A 16,232-nucleotide genomic window follows, 5' to 3' on the forward strand; every position below is an offset into this window, starting at 1 on the left:
GCTGACACTGCCTCTGCCACAGTGTTCTAGTCAATCTCTGCACATTATTCAATGAAAGTAAAGAAAAAGCCTTGGTCACCTTGTTTGGAAGCTATTATTTTATATGAGGAGAATATGGTGAAAGAAAAGAAAAAAGGCAGCTACATAGTTCATGTTGACATGAAAAGACTAGACTGAACTGACTTTCTTCTCCACTTAGTGTTTTTCTAAGTTATTTTTAGATTCTCCTAATATCAGTTGTTTAGTTTTTAAGTAGATCTAGCTGGTTCTTATCTATATGACATACAATGTACTACTTGAGTATAACTAATGTTTAAGGCAGTTACTTAACATAGTGAGAAAGTCTTTTCTTTAAAAATTATTTTTAATATACACACATACAAATATGCAAAAAAGTTTAAAATTAAAAAATAATAAAACTATTAAACAAATGGTAGGTTACCAATGTAAATTTGTGACACTGATAACTATACTGTAATCATGTTAGAAAACTCACACTATTTAAAGAGCCATAATGTATAATGTAACTTGTAATTTACCTCAAGTAGTTCAGAAAAGAAATGTGTTTGTAGAATACACACATGATTTATATAAAACATGCCACAGCTACCATATGGCACTGTACACTACTTATTTTTGTCTGTTAATGTGTATACATATTATAACTCTGACCAAGGATATAAAAATGTGTATCAGTATTAGCGGTTCCATATAACTCTAAAATTAATAACTAACAAATATTAACATCAAATACTACAAATAAAAAAGTGAACACAAGAAGAATCAAGCAGATTATGACAGAGTCAATTCAGTTATCTGCCAAATGATAGGTGAGGTAACTTTTATTTATTGGTCTTTATGGGAATTTGGATTAAAAGAGCAATAAACATAGTGTCTGGACAAGCCTCTTAGATAGACTCATCCAGCAGAGGGCAGAGAGCAGAAGCAAGAAGAACTACAATCCTGCAGCCTGTGGAACAAAAACCACATTCACAGAAATATAGACAAGATGAAAAGGCAAAGGCGATGTACCAGATGAAGGAACAAGATAAAACCCAAGAAAAACAACTAAATGAAGTGGAGATAGGCAACCTTCCAGAAAAAGAATTCAGAATAATGATAGTGAAGATGATCCAGGACCTCGGAAAAAGAATGGAGGCAAAGATCGAGAAGGTGCAAAAAATGTTTAACAAAGACCTAGAAGAATTAAAGAACAAACAAACAGACATGAACAATACGATAACTGAAATGAAAACTACACTAGAAGGAATCAATAGCAGAATAACTGAGGCAGAAGAATGGATAAGAGACCTGGAAGACAGAATGGTGGAATTCACTGCTGTGGAACAGAATAAAGAAAAAAGAAAGAAAAGAAATGAAGACAGTCTAAGAGATCTCTGGGACAGCATTAAACACAACAACATTCACATTATAGGGGTCCCAGAAGGAAAAGAGAGAGAGAAAGGACCAGAGAAAATATTTGAAGAGATTATAGTCAAAAACTTCCCTAACATGGAAAAGGAAATAGCCACCCAATTCCAGGAAGCACAGTGAGTCCCATACAGGATAAACCCAAGGAGAAACATGCTGAGATGCACAGTAATCAAATTGGCAAAAATTAAAGACAAAGAAAAATTATTGAAAGCAGCAAAGGAAAAACTTCAAATAACATACAAGGGAACTCCCATAAGGTTAACAGCTGATTTCTCAACAGAAACTCTACAAGCCAGAAGGGAGTGGCATGATATAATTAAAGTGAACAAAGGGAAGAACAACCAAGATTACTCTACCCGACAAGGATCTCATTCAGATTGGATGGAGAAATCAAAAGCTTTACAGACAAGCAAAAGCTAAGAGAATTCAGCACCACCAAACCACCTCTACAACAAATGCAAAAGGAACTTCTCTAAGTGGGAAACACAAGAGAAGAAAAGAACCTACAAAAACGAACCGAAAACAATTAAGAAAATGGTCATAGGAACATACATAACGATAATTCCCTTAAACGTGAATAGATTAAATGCTCCAACCAAAAAATACAGGCTTGCTGATTGAATACAAAAACAAGACCCATATATATGCTGTCTACAAGAGACCCACTTCAGACCTAGGGACACATACAGACTGAAAGTGAGGGGATGGAAAAAGATATTCCATGCAAATGGAAATCAAAAGAAAGCTGGAGTAGCTATACTCATATCAGATAAAATAGACTTTAAAATAATGTTACAAGAGACAAGGAAGGACACTACATAATGATCAAGGGATCAATCCAAGAAGAAGAGATAACAATTATAAATATATATGCACCCAACATAGGAGCACGTCCATACATAAGGCAACTGCTAACAACTATAAAAGAGGAAATCGACAGTGACACAATAAGAGTGGGAGACTTTAACACCTCACTTACACCAATGGACAGATCATTCAAACAGAAAATTAATAAGGAAATGCAAGCTTTAAATGACTCAATAGACCAGATACGTTTAATTGATATTTATAGGACATTCCATCCAAAAACAGCAGATTATGCTTTTTTCTCAAGTGTGCATGGAAAATTCTCCAGGATAGATCACATCTTGGGTCACAAATCAAGCCTCAGTAAATTTAAGAAAATTGAAGTCATATCAAGCATCTTTTCAGAACACAATGCTATGAGATTAGAAATCAATTACAGGAAAAAAATGTAAAAAACATGAACACATGGAGGTTAAACAATACGTTACTAAATAACTAAGAGATCCCTGAAGAAATCAAAGAGGAAATCAAAAATTACCTAGAGACAAATTACAATGAAAACACGATGATCTAAAACCTATGAGATGCAGCAAAAGCAGTTCTAAGAGGGAAGTTTATAGCAATACAAGCCTACCTCAAGAAAAATCTCAATTAAACAATCTAACATTACACCTAAAGGAACTAGAGGAAGAAGAACAAACAAAACCCAAAGTTAGTTGAAGGAAAGAAATAATAAAGATCAGAGCAGAAATAAATGAAATAGAAACAAAGAAAACAATAGCAAAGATCAATAAAACTAAAAGCTGGTTCTTTGAGCAAATAAACAAAATTGATAAACCATTAGTCAGACTCATCAAGAAAAAGAGGGAGGGGCTTCCCTGGTGGCGCAGTGGTTGAGAGTCCGCCTGCCGATGCAGGGGACATGGGATTGTGCCCCGGTCCGGGAAGATCCCACATGCCACGGAGCGGCTAGGCCCGTGAGCCATGGCCACTGAGCCTGCACATCTGGAGCCTGTGCTCCGCAACGGGAGAGGCCACAACAGTGAGAGGCCTGCATACCACAAAAAAAAAAAAAGTAATAGAAAAAATAAATAAATAAAATTAGAAATGAAAAAGGAGAAGTTACAACAGACACCACAGAAATACAAAGCATCCTAAGAGACTACAACAAGCAACTCTGTGCCATTAAAATGGTCAGCCTGGAAGAAATGGACAAATTTTTAAAAGGTATAACCTTCCAAGACTCAACCAGGAAGAAACAGAAAATATAAACAGAGCAAACACAAATAATGAAATTGAAACTGTGATTAAAAATCTTCCAATAGGGCTTCCCTGGTGGCGCAGTGGTTGAGAGTCCACCTGCCGATGCAGGGGACACGGGTTCATGCCCTGGTCCAGGAAGATCCCACATGCCACGGAGCGGCTGGGCCAATGAGCCATGGCTGCTGAGCCTGGGCGTCCGGAGCCTGTGCTCCGCAACGGGAGAGGTCACAACAGTGAGAGGCCTGTGTACCGAAAAAAAAAAAAAAAACTTCCAATAAACAAAAGTCCAGGACCAGATGGATTCACAGGTGAATTCTACCAAACATTAAGAGAAGAGCTAACACCTATCCTTCTCAAACTCTTCCAAAAAATTGCAGATGAAGGGACAATCCCAAACTCATTCTATGAGGCCACCATCACCCTGATACCAAAACCAAAGATACTACAAAAAAAGAAAATTACAGACCAATATCACTGATGAATATAGATGCAAAAATCCTCAACCAAATACTAGCAAACAGAATGCAACAGCACATTAAAAGGATCATACACCATGATCAAGTGGTGTTTATCTCAGGGATGCACGGATTCTTCAATATACGCAAATCAATGAATGTGATACACCATATTAACATATTGAAGAATAAAATCCATATGATCATCTCAATAGATGCAGAGAAACTTTTGATAAAATTCAACACCCATTTATGATAAAAACTTTCCAGAAAATGAGCATAGACGGAACCTACCTCAACATAATAAAGGCCATATATAACAAACACACAGCAAACATCATTCTCAATGGTGAAAACTGAAAGCATTTCTTCTAAGATCAGAAACAAGACAAAGATGTTCACTCCCACCACTATTATTCAACATAGCTTTGGAAGTCCTAGCCATGGCAATCAGAGAAGAAAAAGGAATACAAATTGGAAAAGAAGAAGTAAAGCTGTCACTGTCGGTAGATGACATGATACTATACATAGAGAATCCTAAAGATGCCACCAGAAAACTACTAGAGCTAATCAATGAATTTGCTAAAGTTGCAGGAGACAAAATGAATGCACAGAAATCTCTTGCATTCCTATACACTAATGATGAAAAATCTGAAAAAGAAATTAAGGAAACACTCCCATTTACCATTGCAACAAAAAGAATAAAATACCTAGGAATAAACCTACCTAAGGAGACAAAAGACCTGTATGCAGAAAACCATAAGACACTGATGAAAGAAATTAAAGATGATACCAACAGATGGAGAGATATACCATGGTGTTGGAATGGAAGAATCAATATTGTGAAAATGACTATACTACCCAAAACAATCTACAGATTCAATGCCATTCCTATCAAATTACCAATGGCATTTTTTACAGAAGTAGAACAAAAAATCTTAAAATTTATATGGAGACACAAAAGACTCCAAATAGCTAAAGTGGTCTTGAGGGAGAAAAATGGAGCTGGAGGAATCAGACTCCCTGATTTCAGACTATACTACAAAGCTACAGTAATCAGGACAATATGGTACTGGCACAAAAACAGAAATATAGATCAATGGAACAGAATAGAAAGCCCAGAGATAAGCCCACACACCTATGGTCAACTAATCTATGACAAAGGAGGCAAGGGTATTCAATGGAGAAAAGGCAATAAGTGGTGCTGGGAAAAATGGACAGCTACATGTAAAAGAATGAAATTAGAAGACTCCATAACACCATACACATAAATAAACTCAAAATGGATTAGAGACTTAAATGTAAGACTGGACACTATAAAACGCTTAGAGGAAAACATAGGAAGAACACTCTTTGACATAAATCACAGCAAGATCTTTTTTGATCCACCTCCTAGAGTAATGGAAATAAAAACAAAAATAAACAAATGGGACCTAATGAAACTTAAAAGTTTTTGCACAGCAAGGAAACCATAAACAAGATGAAAAGACAACCCTCAGAATGAAAGAAAATATTTGCAAACGAATCAACAAAGAATTAATCACCAAAATAGATAACAGTTCATGCAGCTCAATATTAAAAAAACAAACAACCCAATCCAAAAATAGGCAGAAGACCTAAATAGACATTTCTCCAAAGAAGACATACAGATGGCCAAGAAGCACATGAAAAACTACTCAACATCACTAATCATTAGAGAAATGCAAATCAAAACTACAATGAGGTATCACCTCAACCAGTTAGAATGGGCATCATCAGAAAATCTACAAGCAACAGATGCTGGAGAGGGTGTGGAGAAAAGGGAACCCTCTTGCACTGTTGGTGGGAATGTAAATTGATACGGCCACTTTGGAGAACAGTATGGAGGTTCCTTAAAAAACTAAAAATAAAATTACCATATGACCCAGCAATCCCACGACTGGGCATATACCATAATTCAAAAAGACACATGCACCCCAATGTTCATTGCAGCACTAGTTACAATAGCCAGGTCATGTAAGCCACCTAAATGCCCATCAACAGACGCATGGATAAAGAAGTGTGGTACATATATACAATGGAATATTACTCAGCCATGAAAAGGAAAGAAACTGGTTCATTTGTAGAGACGTGGATGGATCTTGAGACTGTCATACAGAGTGAAGTAAGTCAGAAAGAGAAAAACAAATATCGTATATTAATGCATATATGTGGAACCTAGAAAAATGGTATAGATGAACTGGTTTGCAGGGCAGAAATAGAGACATAGATGTAGAGAACAAATGTATGGACACCAAGGGGGAAAGTAGTAGGGGGATGGTGGTGGTGTGATGAATTGGGAGATTGGGATTGACATATATACACTAATATGTATAAAATGCATAACTAATAAGAACCAGTTGTACAAAAAAAATTAAATTAAATTAAATTAAAAACTTAAAAAAAAAAGAAACATAGTGTCTGTGACTTACTGCCCCACGGAAATCCTGACCACTGACTTGATATCACAAAAACTTGCCTAGTTTTCTTCGCATTTCCAATGTTATTGTTTAATAAGTCAATCAAATGATGGCAACAAAATCAGTGTAACAAAACATTCAAATGATTTTTCATTATGTAGCCTTAATGTAAGTACAAACATAAACACAGATAAATAGTAATAAATAATACAAATTATACCCATGACATTTCTGTTTTCAAAAGGAAACATAGATGAATGAAGTGTATTCAGTACAATGGCTCACCATTTTACTTCTAGCCCCAAGAACACTGTCTGGCACAAAGTAGACACGTAATATATTTTCCTTAAATGATAAAATATATGTAATATTCTTAGTGCAAAAATTAAAATATAGAACTCAATATGCTAGCCCTTAGCAACAAACATCCAACTATTTATTAATAATACTACATTGCTGTTAGTATGCACTATATTAAATAGATATTTGTTCTCCTATGAATGCAGTCTGAAGATGGGCTATTCTTCAAACAATGAGAATAGTTTCAAAATTGACAGAGACATATGTATGTCTGTATGTACACATATAGCATACACACACACACAAGCACAATTCCTCCAAGTTTTAAAAGTATTAAGGTCATACTTTTAAAATATTAATGTTGGAAAAGTACAAGCAAAGCTTTGAATTGTAAAGGTATAGTGAAACCCTTTACTTCCTTTTAACTTTGAACTTATGCTAGGTATTTCTAAAAGCAAGAAATAGTAACACTAGCGAATGTTTTGTGTTTGTTTGTTTGTTTTTGCGGTATGCAGGCCTCTCACTGTTGTGGCCTCTCCCGCTGTGGAGCACAGGCTCCGGACGAGCAGGCTCAGCGGCCATGGCTCACAGGCCCAGCCGCTCCGTGGCATGTGGGATCTTCCCAGACCAGGGCACGAACCCGTGTCGCCTGCATCGGCAGGCGGACTCAACCACTGTGTCGCCAGGGAAGCCCACTAGCTAATGTTTATAAAGCACTTAAAGTGACTCATATTTAATTTAACACTGTCAGGTAGATGCTATTAATTCTCCTGATTTTACAAATGAAAAAATCAGGGCAAATTGCTCAAGATCACACAGCCGGAATGCAGCAGAATCAGCCTCAAATTCAGGTTCATAACTGTTATGCTATTCTGCATCTCAGTGGCAGATGAGATTCCGGTGATATGATAGTGAGAGACAAAGGGTGATACCACTATGCAGAATCTGAAACAAAACCTCAAAGCTAAATTTATTGCTTAAGGAGAGCTATGCTGCCTTCATACAAGCTCCCCAAGCAGAATAGACTGCTGATACTGCACAGATTTTCAGAAAGCGTGGAGTTCACAGACTTGCAAATTTACAGCAGTGGAAGTGGGTCGACAATTGTGGAAGCATGGCTACTTGGGTTACACTGTTGCTGATAGTTTGATCTTAAAAAGCATGTTCATTGGAGTGAGTCTGGCTGACTTTCAGAAGTAAGGAGCTGTCACTGGTTGGTTGGTCCGTAGAAGTATATTCACCCAGGTGAGTTGTCATTGATTGATTAAACAGGTTTAAAACCAGTTCTGGTGGTTACTTGTTACCATGTCTAAAAAAAGAGCTAGTCTTTTGCTAGAAGCATGGGAACTATAATTTTTAAACCTCCATTTCAGTCCTCCCTCAGCCAAAGCTGCAGAAGAAACCGTCAAGAATCGTCCAGATCTTCATCACTGTTGTTCATGCACCGTAAAGACAACATTTTGTTGATAGAGATGTGGTTTTCAGTTTGAGGGTGAATCAGCATGATTTCTTTTTGTTTTATCTTTTAATCATCTAAGAAGACAGTGGTTGCATAGAAGCATTTAAGGTTCTAAGAGATATGGAACAATGTGAAACAAACAAGAAATATTGAAAGTATTATAAGAAGAGACAAGAAAGCACTCTGAAAATATAACCCTAGATTTCCTAGGCTTAACCAAGTAAACAAGTTCTTCCTGTGGAAAGTTGCCAGGGGAAACAACCTTGATTTGAGTGATGGAACTTTCAGCCCCATCCCCAAGCTCCCCAACCTCCTACGAGGGGAGAGGGGCTGGAGGTAGAGCTAAATCATCAATGGCTAATGATTTAATCAACCACACCTAAGTAATGAAGCCTCCATTTAAAAAATAATAATAATAATAACAGAGCTCTGAGAGCTTCCAGGCTGATGATTATGTGGAGGTTCAGGGAGAGTGGTGCGCCCAGGGAGGGCGTGCAGGCTCCGTGCTTCTTCCCCCACACCTTGCTCTATCCATCTCTTCCATCTGGCTGTTCCTTAATTATATCATTTTATAATAAATAGTAATCTAGTAAGTAAACTATCTTCCTGAGTTCCATGAGCTGCTTTAACAAATCAATCGAACGCAGAAAGGGGTCATGGGAACCTCCAACTTATAGTTAGTGGGTTGGAAGCAGGGGTAACAACCTGTATTTGGAGTGATGTCCGAAATGTGTTTGGGGGGAATGGGCGGCAGTGTTGTGGGACTGAGTCCTTACCCTGTGGGATCTGATGCTATCTCCAGAAAGTGTCAGGTTGACTTAAATTGTAGAACACCCAGCTAGTGTCGCAGAATTGCCTGATGTGTGGAAAACCCACACGTCTGGTATCAGAAGTGAAGTAGTGATGTGGCAGAGCATTGAGAGTAGAGGGGACACACAGCAGGGTGTTATTTCTTTGCAGTAGAATATAATTTTTCATCATTAAAGCCTTGCTTGTATATTGATGGAATAAGTCCATTTTCAAACAGCTCTTCTACTTTCTGAAAAGGAGACTAAAAATCCTTTAACATGAGGCAGGTTTTTTCTTCTATAGTTACAGAGACTAGAAGCACAAAAAAGCTGACACAGTTTCACACAAGTACAGTGTAAATGACAAATACAAGGACATCATCTGAGAGGAGATAGAGACAGCACGTATGAGCCCTTTCAGAAGAATAAGGGTAAAGGGAAGAAATATACCTCAAGCATGATATTTTTATGTATATATTTTTTAACATCTTTATTGGAGTATAATTTCTTTACAATGGTGTGTTAGTTTCTGCCTTATAACAAAGTGAATCAGTTATACATATACATATGTTCCCATATCTCTTCCCTCTTGCGTCTCAAGCATGATTTTACCTAACTTATTACACAACTTGTGGCAAGTTACCAAGCATTTGTGCCCTGAGACTCCCCTTAAAATATGTTCAGTGGGAGAAGTTTCTTCTTTGCACCTAGGTGAAATCTACATCTCAATTAGCTCTCATTGCTTATTGACTCACTCCTACATAATCAATGGTCAGTATAGTACTTTTCAGTAAAGGAAGTCTCGATTCAGAATTAGAAGGTCCAACCCGGTATAATGCTTGAGTCTTCACTCCAAAAAGACAGTTCTCTTCATCCTCCCCCAGCACAGGTCTGTGGTTGACTGTCTAAGGGAAGAAGTATGGGTTGGCTTCTGTCCTCTGTCCCCACTTACTTCCTCCCTCACTCTCAAGCCCCACATTAGAATAGAGGAGGGAGATAAATAAAGGAGTTAGGACATTACCTGCTGATTGGCGGCCCAAACCCTGGGCTTGCCAGTTCTTTACGGCTGACTCTCTCTCTTGGGCACAGTTGTGGGCTACATGGAGCTTCTTTGACAGGGACAAATCCATTGCTTTTGGCTCACAATTCCCCACCCTCCACCTAGCCCTTAGACACCATTCACGATCCACTCCACACAGACCCTCACCTGCTGGAATCTTGATGTCCTCCTTGGTGATCCTCTAGGCTGAGGTAGGACATGAAATGATGCTGTGTTGGCTCTCTCTCCCTGTGTGCCCATATCTGTGCATGTATCCATTAACCTCACCAACCATGAGAATGCAAGTCAATCAAAACACAGGCACTTCTGTCCTGCTGACAGTCTCCTATTCCTCAAATGTTCTCAGACCTGAGGAAGGATACATGTCTCCAACTGTAGGGAACATGTTTCAAGCACTATAAGTGGTCTCATGGAAGCTTCCTACCCCGGACCCAAAGTGGAGGTAGCATCCTACCCAAGTCACCCAGGGAAAGGGATTGGGGAGTGGGGACCTAAAGGCTATAGTTCTCTTCAAAGACATCTTTTTTTTAAATAAATTCGCTCTCCTCTCTCCACATTCTGATTCCTTTCAAATACTTGCAACAACAAAGGTGTCAAAAAGTATTGCAAATCTTCTTTTCTGCTTTGAAAATTCTGCATATTTTGGCTTATCACTTTGATAGGCAGATCTATTGCAGAAGTTTTCAATCCTATCCAACCCAATACACACTTTTAATAACAAATCTTTTTATCTCCCTCCTTTATTACCATGGAGTAAAATTTATAAATAACACAACCTACCTACATATATAATTTCAAAGAATCAATACAATGTATCAACTGTGAAATAAAAAAGAAATAATCTTTTATGTATACAAATACTAAAATAATATACATTTCAGTGTTTAAATGTTCAGGCATGGCTCCACTAGAAAAGAAAAGGAAGAAGCCAGATGTTTGCCCTCACTTTAATGAATAAACTCAGATTTAAGAAAAGGCAATATTCAATTGAATATTGTCAACATTTCTTCCTGTATTTGTCATTTTAAAATACGGAATAAATAAATATATTCAGAGTTGGATAGATGAGAAAGGTTCTTTCAACATGGGTTCAACAGCTATAAATGCAGAATGATCCGTTTTAACAATTCGAATTCCACACGTGACATGGCCTTCAGTAACATATTTTGAATTCCTTACCAACTCTTAGGAACTCTGAAAACATAAAAAGATTGTATAAAATCTTTCCTCTACTTACACAGTAATTGCATTCCTAGAAAATTCAGTATATATGAAAATCATGACAAAATATAAACGTTTGTCCTTTGTGAGAAATTGGAAAGTCTCACAGAATATGGGACAATTCTTCATGGTGTAGGGCTGTCTCCCACACTGCCAAACACCTAGCCCTCTTCTTCCCAGAGAATTAAAGGCCAATTGGACCCCCAATCATTGTAACAACCAACAAAGACAAAAAAGTCCAAAACCTCCATAACTTCTCCTGGGGAAGGGTGGCATATCTTCTCCCATTAAAAATCACTAATCTGGGCTTCCCTGGTGGCACAGTGGTTGAGAGTCCGCCTGCCGATGCAGGGGACACGGGTTCATGCCCCTGTCTGGGAAGATTCCACATGCCGCGGAGCGGCTAGGCCCGTGAGCCATGGCCGCTGAGCCTGCGCGTCCCGAGCCTGTGCTCTGCAATGGGAGAGGTCACAACAGTGAGAGGCCCGCGTACCGAAAAAAAAAAAATCACTAATCTGTTGTCTCATGAAGCCTAGAACAAAACTTAAATGTTACATCTCTTACATCCTGATGTGAGAAAAAGGAAGTATAAAATCCTTTGAGGAGAGTAAAGGAAGAAAACGTCTTGACCCAGAGAACAACTTTACATAGTTAACTGTGACTAAATGCTACCACCAGTTTTCAGCTAAATCAAGATAATTTTCCTCTCACTTAGCATATACCTGACATCTTACTTAAACTTTGTTTAAACACTTGGTTTCCAAAGGATAGAGGGTGCTGATTAGGTTGATGAGAAAAAGCAACTTTAAAAAATATATATAAAATGATTCTTTTATAACATTTCTCTACAACCTAATGTGACCAAAAATGCTAACTATCTGAGTTAATAATGTCTATGCTATTGATTTTCAGATATTAATATTTTTCTTGGCCCGATTTCCAATATTAGCTTTCATCATGTAGATGAAATGCCTAGACAGGTGCTTAAAGCTGAAAGCATATTTATAAAGAGCGGTACTCACTGTTAGAAGAGAAAAAACATACCCCTTTGTGTACCTGTTTTATGCAATTCAGAAAAACAAAGTTCAAGGGATGAATGGTTTGACTTGAAATAGAAACAGAAATATATATTGCAGCATAACCTTAGCAGCACATTATAAGGCAAGTAGATATATGTCTCTTAACAGGCTGCCTCTCTCTGACAATCAGCTACTGTGAGCTATTTTTCAAGAAGCTTCATTATGGGTGAACAGATAAAACCTAATCTCTGCCCTTACATAAATTTCCTGCAGTATGAAGGCAAGGGTTAAAAAAGTGCTTCTTGCAGAGTTATCCCTGGGCCTAGTCCTCTAATTCCAACTCTGACTTCAGTATAACCCTAGGGAAATCATTTAATCTCTTAGTTCCATCTGGAACTAGTGATTGTACTACTTTAGCTTTGTTATCCAAAAGCACTGGCAACTCAGCATTGTTTGATGTACATGAATAGCAGGTGCTGTATGTGTGTTAAGGCCCTTCTAGCTCCTCCCAAGCAGTCCAACATTTAGTGCCTTCCAAAACACGTAGGGCCAGAAAATCAAGTTACCAATCTCTGTCACTGTGACTCTTTGAGACACTGACTCTCAGAGCATGTGCCACACAATTTCTATCTGAAAAGTTTCATTACTTTATCTAGTTGCGTTACCAGTGCAACCTTTTTGAAACTATTACAATATTGTTTAGGAAAGACCCCTTTTTTCCACTTTTGGCTTCATTCTCAGACATGAAAGCCTATATACAAATCAGATATGAAATAGAGGAAGATGAAACTAGACATGTATAATTTACATTCATGACTATTTGTATATTTAGTGGCTTCGTCCTGAAGCACAATTTTAGTACATAAAATTATATTTAAATTTCTCAAACTTGCATGTCATCAGAATGCAAGGCTCTATAAATATTTTCATAGATCACCACTCTGATTGTAATAAAAAGCTCTGCTTGAATAATTATCCTTTCAAATAAGAGCAAATGGAAACAATTTAGATTTTTATCTTCTGGTTATATTAGCCAGAGTAGTTCAACCTTTAGTAATACCATGCATATGTCTACATGCAAGTTTTTCAAGTATATTATGATTGAAGAATACTCTAAGCATTCAGAACTTTTTTTTGTAACTCCACATCAAGCCAAGTATGGAGTAGAAAATGAGCAGAGGCCCAATTCTATAGCTTAGAGAATCAGGCCAACTCTCTAGGCAATGAACTCTCTCTTTGGTGATTCTCAAATGAAGGTTTGAATTTCTTAGGGATATAGAAGAAATTCCTGAATTGGATGTGAAATCGGACTGGATGAAGCTTAAAATTCATATGGAACAAGATAGATGGCACTGTTTATTAACATGGGGAGGGGAGATTGGGTCCTCCAGGGGAAAGTAATAAGAGCTGTGGCATGGACCGTTGACATGGACCGTTTGACTTGGTTGTATCATTTGGCTCAACACCCACCAAGAAGCAAACCCAGTTTTCAGCTAACATGAGTCTGAAAATTGGGGACATGGAGGGAGGTATAAAGAGAACTTTTAGGAAGTTATGCTCTATGATAGGCTACATATAAGATTCCTATACAAAGAAAATATAACCTAAGTTTCTGTAGTCCATTGTTCAAGGCTTTTGGAGTTAGACTTATATCTTTGACCATGAGTTCTTGCAGAGGCTGACTTCAAGACAGCACACACGCCAGGTTTAGTGAGGATTACCCATATGTATTCAAATTCTTTAAGTAGAAATCAAATTCAAATGTAGTGAGAACAATAGGCATAATTTGATATTTCATCAAGAGAAAAAAATAAAAGAAACTTTTTCCCCTTCAAGAACAACTTTGATTGGAAAGTTAAGATCATTTAACAAGATAATTCGAAATGTTTACCCAATAAGCCTATGGTTATTTACTTCAATAAATTCAACTCAAATTTTTGGCCATCTAAGTTCATTTCTTATAGGTTCCTCTTTTACATCAAATTTGCTTCTTTTCTTAAAGGAATAATTTACTAACCTTTGCAAATAAAAAAAAGAGGTAAATTAGAGAATCAAGAAATTGTATTATTATGTAAATTGACTTTAACAGTGCTACAATTTTTATAATTGAGAAAAATATTCATGATTATCTATAACTAAATAATTTTTATGATCAAAAATAAAGAAAGTAATGTTTCTAATAGAACTACTACCAGGCAAACATTAACAAGCTGAGTATTTTAAATACTGCCATTATAGCTTTTGTTCCATTAAGTAAAAACTTTTTTCTGAAGGAATCAAGAAATATTTTTAGTTTCTTTAAAAAGAACCTATCTATATTGTGATGCTAATAGGAGCGTCCTTTATTTAATCTCTGTGAGACACTATCATTAAATCTGTGGGTCTGGTCATACTCAAAGACTTTAAGCAGAATGATGGAAAATGAAAACAAATTTGAAGGCGCTCCATGACACCAAAGACAACAATAGAAACATGACTCTAAGTTCCATAGTAACTCTCTATGTGACCTTAAATGTCTTTTTACCCTCTTTATGTCTCACTAAGTCACATAGGTGAAGGACCTCTTTAAGAGTATTAAAGATCCACTCTATTATTTCAACATTAAGAGCATAACACTTAAAAACATGTGAGTGAAAAATGAGAACATCAGATAACTAAGAAGAAGTAGGAATTGATATTTGGAGTATTTCTCTTTGAGCAAATAATAATATGCCATTTATTCTACTTACTTTATCAATATTTCAAAACTAAAATATTTTTAAATTTTTTTTAATATTTTAAAATATATTTTTTAAATATTTAAAAGAAAATTTTTTTTAGAGAGGATATATCCCAAAGGAATATATCAAAATTGGAAAATATGTATATTTTGAAAATAAATAACTATTTACCCTTTGTTTTGACTGATTTTTTTACATTTAAAATGTTTTTTATCTCAAATAATATTTTAAAAGATTTGTAATTATTAACAGTGTATGATTTTTACAAGTTGGGAAAACAAGCTTAGTAGGTTTAAGGAGAATCACAAGATAAAGCAAACTTTACTTGGAAACTTGTGAACTCAGGAAACACAATTACCTATGGAAAGGGATATTGGGGGAAAATACTATAATTTTTTGACATTCTAATACATTTTCTACCTTGAGTAGAATCTCATGTATTTTAAAAAGGGAAGTGAAATTTGGATCTACTATGACAGAGCTTCCCAAACTTTACCAAATCTTGGCTCACATAGAAAACAATATTTACAGAGTACTCTGGGATAATGGATGAGGTTGCTCCAAACTGAGATGAAGCCAAAGGCTCTGGGCTACCTCAGGCACAACCCAGCTGCTCTAGTGGCTGACGGGATTAATAACTCCACACATCTGTGTCCACTGTTGTGTGATCTGTGGGGAAACTCTGCTCTCCAAAATGAAATGGCATATAAATCTTCCACAACTTCTGGAAAACAGCTCAAAGTGCACCCATTCACAATAATGAGTCAGTAAAAATCTACTACATTATTGCAACATTAAGCATTCTATACAAGCTAAAAACAAGGGCTGTTACCTTCATTTTATAATCATACCAAAAAAGAAGCACTCAATATTACAGCCAAAGTCTAAATCCGTATCTTTTTGTTAATATCCAAAGCATTTAAAATTCAACTATCTTATATTTGGACAATTAACCAAAATTAATCTCTAGCTATAAAGCAGATGCTTTCTCCTTATCATTTCCATTTTTTAGTTAGCCATTTTGAATAATGTAATTATTAGCTCACATGTGTCAACATTTTCTAAGAGCCTACTCTCATGTAGCAACCAAGAAGTAAGAAGTGTTAATATCAAAAATGCCAGGAGGAGGAACAAAAGAATACAAGATGAAGAAGAAGATCGTTAGACATTAAACCCCCAGAAAATGGTAGTTGTAGAGGTTGGAGGAGGTATAGCTGGAGAGAGATGAAGTTGCCTCAGAGTGGAGTTAATGTTTCACTGTATGCATT

Source organism: Leucopleurus acutus (assembly GCF_964270905.1).
Source record: "Leucopleurus acutus genome assembly, chromosome: 4".
NCBI classification, from domain to species: domain Eukaryota; kingdom Metazoa; phylum Chordata; class Mammalia; order Artiodactyla; family Delphinidae; genus Leucopleurus; species Leucopleurus acutus.